This window comes from Gracilinanus agilis, chromosome 1 (assembly GCF_016433145.1).
Source record: "Gracilinanus agilis isolate LMUSP501 chromosome 1, AgileGrace, whole genome shotgun sequence".
Classification (NCBI taxonomy): Eukaryota; Metazoa; Chordata; class Mammalia; order Didelphimorphia; family Didelphidae; genus Gracilinanus; species Gracilinanus agilis.
This window is the reverse complement of record NC_058130.1, coordinates 401,072,239-401,083,141: the sequence shown is the minus strand read 5'-3', so window position 1 is coordinate 401,083,141 and position 10,903 is coordinate 401,072,239. Positions and strand designations below refer to the sequence as shown.

Here is a 10,903-nt window from a genome sequence, read left to right as displayed (position 1 = left end):
GAAGCTGTGACGGTCAAGGAACTAGGAAAGGAAGGGTAGCTTGTTACTAGACACTTGTAGAAGGGATATCAATTTATTCTTTATATTCAGTACCAGGAGCAAGCCACATTAAAGGAATAAATGTGTTTTGAGTGGGAAAGGAGGTCACAGAGAGTTTTAAAAATGGGGGTAGGAGGAAATGTCTAAGGATAAGTGGGAAGGAATTAAGAAAAATATAATTGAGGTTTAATATTGACACATATGTTCTGCTAGCAAGAATTCATTACAATGGATTCTAACATTCAGAAAAATTTCACAATTGAAATACAAAGTTAAGAATGAGGATGAACATTCTCTAATATGAAATGAGTTGGACACCAATGGATTCTATCTAAGAATTATCTTTGGGTATTATTCTTGATATCTATGTGCATTACCATCATTGATGCTCATGGATCCATGCTGCAGGTTATTTTGAAAAAACTCTTACCTTGCCTCTTGGAATCAGTACTAAGTATTGATTCCAAGGCAGAAGAGGGGTAAGAGTTAGGCAATGGGGGTTAAATGGCTTGTCCAGGGTCACACAAGCTCAGGAATATCAGAATCCAGATTTGAACCCAGGAACTCCTGTCTCTAGATCTGGCTCTCAATCCATTGAGCCACCTAGCTGTCCTCTGCAGGTTATCATAAAATGCTTTGCCAAAACATTTCCACAGCATTCACTACAGCCTTGTGGTAAGTAATGAAACAACCAATAAATGGGAGAAATTCATGCAGAGAGAAACAAGTGATTTGTGCACACTGAATCAGATATACATATGAGTCTTTCACCTTCCCAGTTGCTAGGTCCTTACCATAAGAAATCACCAAATTATTAAATTGTGACTTCATAATTTTCCTTTGTCTATTTTTGGAAGTAAATTTCTATCCTTATTTACCTTTTAATGGGGACCAAACTGCCTTGTGGTATTGTTTAGTCAATCAATAATTATTTCTCATATACTTACTGTGGATGGGGCATTTTGTGGAGGACACAAGGATGCGGGAAGCATAGTTCCTGGTCTCAAGATGCTTAGATTGTGGCATACACAAGAGAAGTGTGCTCATTTAAAGCAAGTACCAGAGAGTTGAATCTTATTTCATATATTTTAAACCTTACTGGATTACAGGCAACTAGGTGGTACGATGGAAAGGTTAGTGGGCCTGGAGTCAGAAAGACCTGAGTTCAAGTCCAGCTTCAGGGATTTACTAGTTGTGTGACCCTGGGCAAATCACTTACCCCTAGTGGCCTCAGTTTCTTCATCTATAAAAAAAAACCTAGAGAAGGAAATGGCAATTCACTCCCGTATCTTGCCAAGAAAACTTCAAAAGGGGGTCACAAAGAGTTGGATACTACTGAACAAGAACAACAATCCTTATTGCTCCCATCTCAATTTAGAATATAGTCCCTTATTTCAATTTAGCCCTAGGATCGACCTAGAAAAACCCCCAGCATATTCTGTACATCATGGAGGGAAAAAAAAGAAGAGGTATCTTGGTTACTACTTACTGAAACTTATGCTTGATAATAGGCATCTTTTGCTTTATAGAATCTATGCATTCCAAGAAGGTTGTCTGTAGAGTGAAATTCTACAAACCAAATCTCACCTAAAGGCTATGAAACTATCAGTTAGAAGAAAGCAGTGTGCCATAGTGGAAAGATTCAGAAGACTTGGGCTCTACCCTTGGTGGAATTCATCATTTCTATACAGTAAAGGATACCTGTATCACTTAACTTCAGAATCAATGGTAATACTCAACATAACTTTTCAATTTTCCACTGTACATAGAATATTTTACTATGTGAAATTTGTGCACTATACCTAGTGTATGTGTGGGCACACACATGTACACACATATACATATATGATATATATGTGTGTTGTACTCAAATAAAAGAAAGTTCTAGAAACTAGAAAGAGTCAGGGACTCAACAGAGATGGGAAAATTATTATCTAGAGCTGGGATAGGGGATTCTGGAGTCAGGAAAGTACTTTTTTTATTTTTTATTTTTATTTAAAACCCTTACCTTCCATCTTGGAGCCAATACTCAGTATTGGCTCCAAGGCAGAAGAGTGGTAAGAGTAGGCAATGGGGGTCAAGTGACTTGCCCAGGATCACATAGCTGGGAAGTATCTGAGGCCAGATTTGAACCTAGGACCTCCCATCTCTAGGCCTGGCTCTCAATCCACTGAGCTACCCAGCTGCCCCCAGGAAAGTGATTTTTAAGGAAAAGATGGAGGACTACAATTCATCAGGAAGCATCTGTGGCTCCCTCTGGCATACCACAGGAACTGCTGCCATCTTAACTTCTTCCAGAGCAAAAGTTTTCAAGTTAATGTCCTGAGGATGTTTCCCTCTAATGTGGAGACATTTCCAATACTATATCTTAATTCAAATGAAGATTCTAATAAAGATGAAGTCGTTTCTCCTACAATATTCCTAGTAGGTAGGTAGTAGAAGTATGATTCTACCCCCATTTTGTAGATTTAGAAGTTGAAGTTCAGAGTTTAAATGATTCATCCATAGACACACACACACACACGCACACACACGCACACACACATTTTTATTTAGTACTTTAAGTAGACTTTTAGTTTCCAGAACTTAACTTTACATTCAATCTTTTAGAATTCATAGTTATATAAAACAATGGAGACTAATACTATCAGAGTAGAGAATCAACAGTAACATCATTCAGGATAACACGGTCTGGCTAAACCCATTATGGCATGGACAAGCCAGCAGCCTGAGAGAAGTTAGGCTAGATTTAAGTAGAATCAAGACAAACTGGGGGAAAACATTAAGGAGAGATGTGTTATTTCTCAAATTAAAGTGCTAATAAGAACATTTTATTGAATGATCATATGTTTGTAGGAACTAGCACTTAATTCCTAATTTGTCTTTAAGGTATCTTTGGAATATGGATGCTTAACCTTTGTTGTATCATGGACCTCACTGGTATGGTGAAACCTATGGAGCCTTCTCAGAATAATGTTTTTAGAGAAAGAAAGAAAGGGGATTGTCAGTTGGCGATTAGTGAAAATAAAGATGTAATTCTTTCCCATTAGAATTCATGAAATTTAAAAGTCCTTGTTTTAGAAGATACACTCAAATAAGTGTTAACTCTATATTAAATGAGAAAATCACTGATGCTATTTAAAAATATTCTACAAATTTACCACATATTCCTTGAACCATTTCTTGTATGAGAGTTATTTATATCTTTTCCCTTATTATATTGTAAGGTCTTTGAAAGCAGGGTCTATGTCATCTTTTTTTATACTCTTCAAGATATGACAGTATTTCTCTCTCTCTGTATATATATATGCATGTAGATATATGTGTGATATATACACATATGTGTAAAAACATATATTTTATCTAGCCTATGATTTCATTGGTAGAAGTAGTCATCATTGAGGAAACATCCTTTACCAATGCAATTGAAATTTATGCTCTTATTAGGATTTAAGAGAGGCCACAGAAAGGTGAAGAGACTTGTCTGAGTTTGTGAAGGGCAGTAGTAAAAAATAAAGCTGAGAAAGTGGGCAAGAGCCATATTATTGAGGATCTTAAATTTCAGGTTTATATTTTATACCATAGGTCAGTGATTCCCCAAGTGGGCGCCACTGCCCCCGATGGGTGCTACAGGGATCCAGGGAAGCGGTGATGGCCACAGGTGCATTTATCTTTCCTATTAATTGCTATTAAAATTAAAAAAAATAAATTTCCAGGGGGCTATGTAATATTTTTTCTGGAAGGGGGCGGTAGGCCAAAAAAGTTTGGGAACCACTGCCATAGGTAATTGGAAGCAATGGAGGATTTTTTAGCAGAAGAATAACATTCTAGTATGTGTCAGAGGTAGGTTTTGAACCCAAATCATTTTGAATACAGTTTTCTTTTCAGCCATTAAACCATGCTAATTTCCACAGCAGAAACAATGAGTATTTTCTGAATTAAAATGTTGAATCCAAAGTTAGCCATGCTACATTTTAAAAGAGGCTATAGGGGCAGGTGGGTTGTTCAGTGAATTGAGAGTCAGGCCTAGAGATGGGTGATCTGGATTCAGACACTTCTTTGCTGTGTGATTGCGGATCAGAAGATTGAGGGTTCAAGTCCCTTTGTGGTCACCAAATAGTAATAAATAAAAATTAATCTTCAAGATTTTATACTAAATTTATAAATATTTATGAGTAAAGAGAAAGAGAGAAATAAGGTTACCATTCTTCTGCTTCATCAATTCCTAGATTCCCCATAGGCCCTAGTCCATTTTATAAGGGGCTTGGTTAACCACATGTTTGGGCTATACAAATCAAGACTAGCCCAGAAATGGCCTGAGTTTAGGAAGGAATCAGAGTCAAAGAGACTGAGTTCCCATTTGTTCTGGCTCTTATATCTTGCCCAAGACATTATATCTAGTCATTTAACCTCTTCTGCCTAGCCCTTATCACTCTTCTGCCTTGGAATCAATATACAGTATTGATTCTAAGAAAGAAGGTAAGACTTTTTAAAAAAGAGGCTACAAGTCTTAAATTTAGTTGATGCATATAATTCAACTTATAATTATGGTGACTAATATTTACTGCAAATCATACTTCATTCTGTGCAAATAGAAATACAGTTGTTCTTTTCCCTGCCCACACATCCCCTTTCCCATCCCACCATAGGAGAGCTTTAAGTGGCTATTTCAAAATAAATCTTATGAATAGTCTTTTAACAAATTTCATACTAAAACCAAAGAAAGCAGTGAGAACTTTCCTACTTGGGTCCCAAATAGATTATCATTTGCATACAGATTGAATTAAAAATCTCCTTTTAAACAGTAGGGAAATTAACTCAACAAAAGTGATATTGGTAGAAATGACTATAAAGGATTGGAGATTGATTTAACAAAGACTACTGACCATAATCTGATAATGAAGTCAAATCCCAAGAGAATAATTTTTGTATGATCCCTGATTAAGCAAATTGCCTTAATTTTAAATGTGTGACTAATCCATTCCCAGAGTTATAAGTCAGTTTTAAAAAGTTTCTCCTTTCAAGCTAGTCCTTTAATCTATTCAACTAATCAAGTGATTCCTAAATGCATACAGTCAGCTCAGCACTGTACTAGGCACCAGGATTGCCTGCTTTTCAATGTGTGAATAGAAGTAGGGTGTTGGGAATTTGGTAGAGATGAAGAAGTGGAGATATCTATTTCCCTTGCCACAATATAGTGCAACATGCACAGAACCATTCCTGGTTCTGCTCAGTTTGTTATGTAGTTTGGGACAAGTCCCTTAATCCTTTATAGGTGAACCTATAAAATGAGGATAGGGAAGGGTCTGGATCATTGTTAAAGTCCTTTTCTAATGGTGACATTATATTTGGATTGTAATTCAATATTTGACTTGTTCCATGATAAAAGTAGGACCCAAGCAGGTGGGCTGGCAAAGAAGATGATGGGAATAGCTTGGGAGCAGGAATACCTGGCCCATATTGTCCCCTTGAGGGGACAAAGGCAGATTCTTTTTAATAACCAAAAAATATTCATTAGACATGGCAGTATCTCAGGTGTGGAAGGTACCATATAGATACTTGGGTAGTGAATTTTTAACCAAGATGGTTTATTTGCAGAGTCTCAGGCCATGTTTGCATTTTTCCTGCTATTCTGCTGGCACTCTCAGGAGGGACTTGGGTAGTAAAACATGCACTTCAGACACAGGATTGATTTCCAGAGGTCTTGTGAGAGGTTACACTGTGAGCTGGCAAATCTAGAATGTGTTGAGAGGTGAGTAGAGACAGAAGTCCTGGGACTTAATTCATTGAAGTCTTAGTGCCCAGAGATATGAACTGATCAAATTGCATTTTTTCAGATCAAAGGATCTGCCTGCTATCATCTCTCCTCCAGAGCACTGCTGTGTTCTATGGCACTGATATCCAGATGTCTTTATAGGATGCTGGATTTGGACTTTGTGGGATGTCTCTTCATTTCACAGATAGGGAAACAGGATAGGGCAACATAGGGGGCCTTGGAAGAGTTGGAATTTTAAGTCAGATACTGCCTTCATAAATAATATAAGAAATATTATAAATTATAATATTTTATTTTATTATGCATATAATAAATATTATTATAAAAATATAAAAATAATAAAAGAAATAAATCTTTCTACTGCCCCATGTTGCCTTTTCCCCATTTGAGGACTTTAAAGTAAGATAAAAAGGGATTACAGGTAGAAGGTACTGTAGAAATCATCAGGACCAATCACTCCGTTTTACAGGTCAAAAAACTGATGCCCAGAACTATGAAGTGACTTGCTCAAGGTGACACAGGGAGTAAATAGCTGAGTTAGTATTTAAATTTGGGATTTCTGTGTCCAAGTCCAGTGATCATCCCACTGCATTACATGAGTGTCAAGTCATAGACTTATAAGAAGAATTTAGAGAATAACAGTCCCCCCTTTTCCAGTGCTATGGGGGAAAGAAGATTATTCCTTAGCTAAAGGAGACAAAATATGCATCCTATTGGGGCCTTTTGTTGTGGCAGCCTAATAAATCATGCGTGCTCACATCACACTGACAGTTCTTCTGAGCAGGCAGAGACAGGATGTTCTATTAAACAAGCATGCCTGATATTTATAACCTGACAATGGAGAGTGTAGATGGAGGGTCCATTCACCAAAGACAGATATATGATGTCATTGGCAATAAGGTGCAAAGTCATGACTGCCCCTTATAAGGAAAACTCAGAACTCAGAGTCTCTTATCTACTGGTCCTTCAGATGCTTTCTCAGCACTGTGTGGGATGCATATGTGCATGTAAGGACAACAGTATAATGGAAAGAGAAAGAGCCATACAGTAATGAGGGCTGATAAGAAACTCTAAGGCTTGACTAATGGGACCAAAGGTACCCTTTTTAACATCACTATTAAGCCCATGTCCATTATCACCTTTCAACTTGACTCAAAATCCATCTCCTCTAGGAACTATCTCTGACTAACCTCACTCCTCTGCTTCCCCTCAGTGTAGAGAGACTTAATTTGTTCTGGACTAATGGGTTCTTATAGTGATGCTCGTTTTTACTTGTTTTATACTATTTCTATGTCCTTATGTCTTATCCTCCTACCTCCAACTAGACTGGAAACTTGACAAAGAAAGGAACTTCACCCTTTGCCCCCCTAGAGTTCTCTCACTTCTCATTTCTGCTTCCTGGCTTCCCTAGTTTCCTTCAAGACCTGCTAATATCCTACCTTCTACAGAAAGCCTTTCTGGATTTCCTTCAATTCTAATGCATCCCCTCCCTTGATTATTCCTTTATACAATTTGTTTGTATGTGGCTGTTTGCATATTACCTCCCCCATTAGACCATAAACTCCTTGAAGTAGGGATTGGTTTTTGCCTTTTTTTTTTTTGTATTTTCAGCATATGTCACACAGTAGGTACTCAATAAATGTTTGACTTGTTTAGAACAGTGCTTTGAATTTATCAGTTATTCAGAGGCAGTTAGGTTGGTGCAGTAGCTATGAGCCTGGAATCAGGAAGATGAGTTCAAATTTGGCTGTAGACATTTACTAGCTATATGATTCTGGTTAAGTAACTTCACCCCTTTCTGCCTCAGTTTCTTCAATTACAAAATGGGAATAATAATAGCACTTATCTCATAGGGATGTAGTAAGGATCAAATGAGAAATCTGTAAAGTGCTTTCTATGATCTGTACTTTAAAAATACTTGTTCACTTCTCCCACCCTCTCCTTAGAGAAGCTGAATGAATGAATGGTAATAGTAAGCTTTCCTAGAATCACAGAGTCACAGACAGAGCCCCAGAACTAGAAATGGCTTCAGAGGCCATCTAGCCCAACTGCTTCATTTTACAGATAGGGAAATTGAGGTCAGGGGATTTAAAGTCATTGCCCAAGGCCATAAGCATCTGGATCTCAACTCAGGATCTTGGACACCAGAAACATTGCTCTTTCCACAGTTCTAAGTTCCCTATATTGCCTTTCATTTATCAGCATCAGAAAGATGCTGCAAAGTGACAGCTCTGGTGTCCAGAGACATGTGTGAGACATTTTTGTATTTTGTTGAAATTCTTATATCCTTTCAGATTAAAAAATTATATACCTCATTTCTGGACCATGTTAACTGGGCAGTCTTTGTCCAAATCCCATCTAGTATTATCTATCAACTGTGCTAAATAGGTATTTGACTATAAGCAATTTATCTCTGGCTTTCCAAAGCTGTAAAAAGAGGTAGCTGTCCTAGGTAGCTGGCATTTATTGAGAGCTTCAAGTGTATTACATTTGTTATCTCCTCTGATCCTAGCAACAGCCTGGAGAAGTAGGTACTATCATTATCCTTGTTTTATAAATGGATAAACTGAGGCAGAGGGAATTTAGGTGACTTGCCCAGTTTCACAGAGCATGTTAAGTGTTTGAGGTAGAACCTGAACTTGGGTCTTCCTGACTCGATGCCCAGAGATCTATGGTACTTATCTGTCACACAACAACCTCGTGAAGTAGGTACTGCCAGTATTATTCTCCCCATATTTCAAAAGAGATCAAGAAAAGTTAAGTGTGTTAAGGTTGCCTCTAGTCCTAAGATTTGATGGCTCTATAATTATGATATAAAATAGCTTAAATTATTCAAATACTGTGTCAATTGCTAGACATATCCACAATTAGAAGAAAGCTTAGGGGTCATCTGTTCCAATGTAAGGAATCCCATGCCAGGTGGAAATCCACTTTTTGAATAATTCTAATGATAGACAGGTCACTACATTGCAAATACCTCCATTATAAAATTTTTCCTTACGTTATACTAAAATCTGTTTGTCTATAACTGCTACCTAATACTATCTTCTGAAGCATCCCAGGAAGATGCCATATTATCTGTTCCCTGCATTTTCTTTTCTACAAATTAAAGGCCCTTAATTCTTTGAGCCATTCCGTCTAGGAGAAAATTTCTAGGTCCACAGCATCCTGCTTAAACATACTCCAATTTGTCAATATTGTTCAAAGTGTGATATTTAGAATTTGACATAATTCTAGATTTTCATGAATATATCCTATTAATTTTTTAAAGAATCCATTTTATACCACATTTTATTAAAAACGGAAGTCTTAGGGATGGCAGCTAAGTGGTTCAGTGGATAGGAAAAAAGCCAGGCCTGTAGACAGAAGGTCCTGGGTTCAAATCTGACCTCAGATGCTTCCTAGTTGTGTGACCCTGGGTGAATCACTTAACTTCCACTGCCTAGTCTTTATTGCTCTTCTGCATTATAACCAATACATAGTATTGATTCTAAGAAGGAAATTAAAGGTTTAAAAAAAAGCCTGAACCCTGGGATGGATTTTGGGCAGGCCATGGTTAACAGGACCCAAAATATCATAAACCTTTCTATTGTTTCCCATTGTTATTTCCTTTTCTTTGTCTCCACAGATTCTGATTCATGAATGCAGGCCACTGACATACTGGGATTTGTTTTTTTAAGCCCTACATCAAAGCAGTATTAAGGAAGATCATCTATGTGGGTGATGTTCTTCTTTGCCTGTTGAAGGGACAATCCCACTGGCTTTTCTCTGTGTCTCCGGTGGCTGAAATTCCAAAATCACATTTACTCAGATATTGGCCATATTCTGGTTTCCAGTGCCCTGACCAGGTACTGTTTACTGTTTCACATGGCTGGGGACAGTCGATCTTTGTAGGCAAATAATTTCTCTTTTCCAGAGTACTTAAAGGACAAGATATGAAAGTAACAAGGAGATAGACAGGTTTGATTTTTTCTGCCCATAGTGTATGAAAAACAACATCCTGAGTAGGATGTAGGATCTATTAATTAATAAATGAGATTGCTAGCATCACAGATTTAGATTTGGAAGAGATCTTATAGGACTGCTAGTTAAATCCCTCTGTTTTAAAGATGAGAAAAACCAAAGTCCAGAGAACTGTTAAGATTTGCCCAAGGATATACATGCTTGCCCAAGGAACAAATTTGGGACATGAACCCAGGTCTTTTCATGCCAAAACCAAGGTTCTTTTTCAGCCTGCCACAATGTTTCTTGAAAAAAAAAAAACAAAAACAAAAAACAAATGCAGTCCAACCAGGATGATTCTGCATTTTTTTGCCTTTCTAATGATTCATTTCAGCAGCACACCAGACCTTAATGGTCAAGAGGAGAACATGAATCAGGCTATTTTAGCCCTTTCCAATTATATGGAACATGATGGCTGTGTATAGTAGCCAAAAGTTTACTGCTCTTGATTTATGCATTATACTGCCTTGAAAATTACCTCTTACCTGGACTATACTTCCATATACTATATACTATACTATACTATACTTCTGCTCTTTGAAGCCAAATTAACAGTTTGCAATCTATTCCATAGTAATCTTCCTAATTGGACATTTCTGATCACTTCAATCTCCTGCCCAAAAAAACTGTCAACAGCTCTCCCTTGTCTACTGGAAAAATTCTAAGTGTCTTAGATATAGTCATTATGATTTGACTTCAATGTTCCTTTCCAGGCTCTTCTTTCACTCTTTAAAAAAAATCTTCATTTATGCTCAGGATAAACTTGCTGTTCCCAAACAGGGCTGATAATTACCCACTTCTGTGTTTTTGCTTAGTTTCCTTTGTTTGAATGCCCTTTATCTTAACTTTGCTTTTCTAATTCCTAGTCATTCTTTAAGGATGGATCGGATGTCATTTTCTTGAAGCCTTTCCTCATGAAAGGAACTTTTTCTTTCCCACTCTGTCTTGTATTAGAGAAGGCAACGTGGCATAGTAGAAAGAACATTAGATTTGGGGTCAGAAGAGCTAGTTTTGAATCTTGGCTCTGCCATTTACTATCTCCTTGACCTTGGGCAAATCATTTAACCATCTATGATTTTATGATCA

General features: G+C 37.3%; 1 protein-coding gene across 1 annotated transcript in view; it reads right to left on the bottom strand.

Annotated features, from left to right (window-relative positions):
• The window catches only part of MYO5B (myosin VB), a 582,592-nt gene that overhangs the window by 86,897 nt on the left and 484,792 nt on the right, over positions 1 to 10,903 (bottom strand). The gene's annotated exons all lie outside the window — the stretch shown is intronic.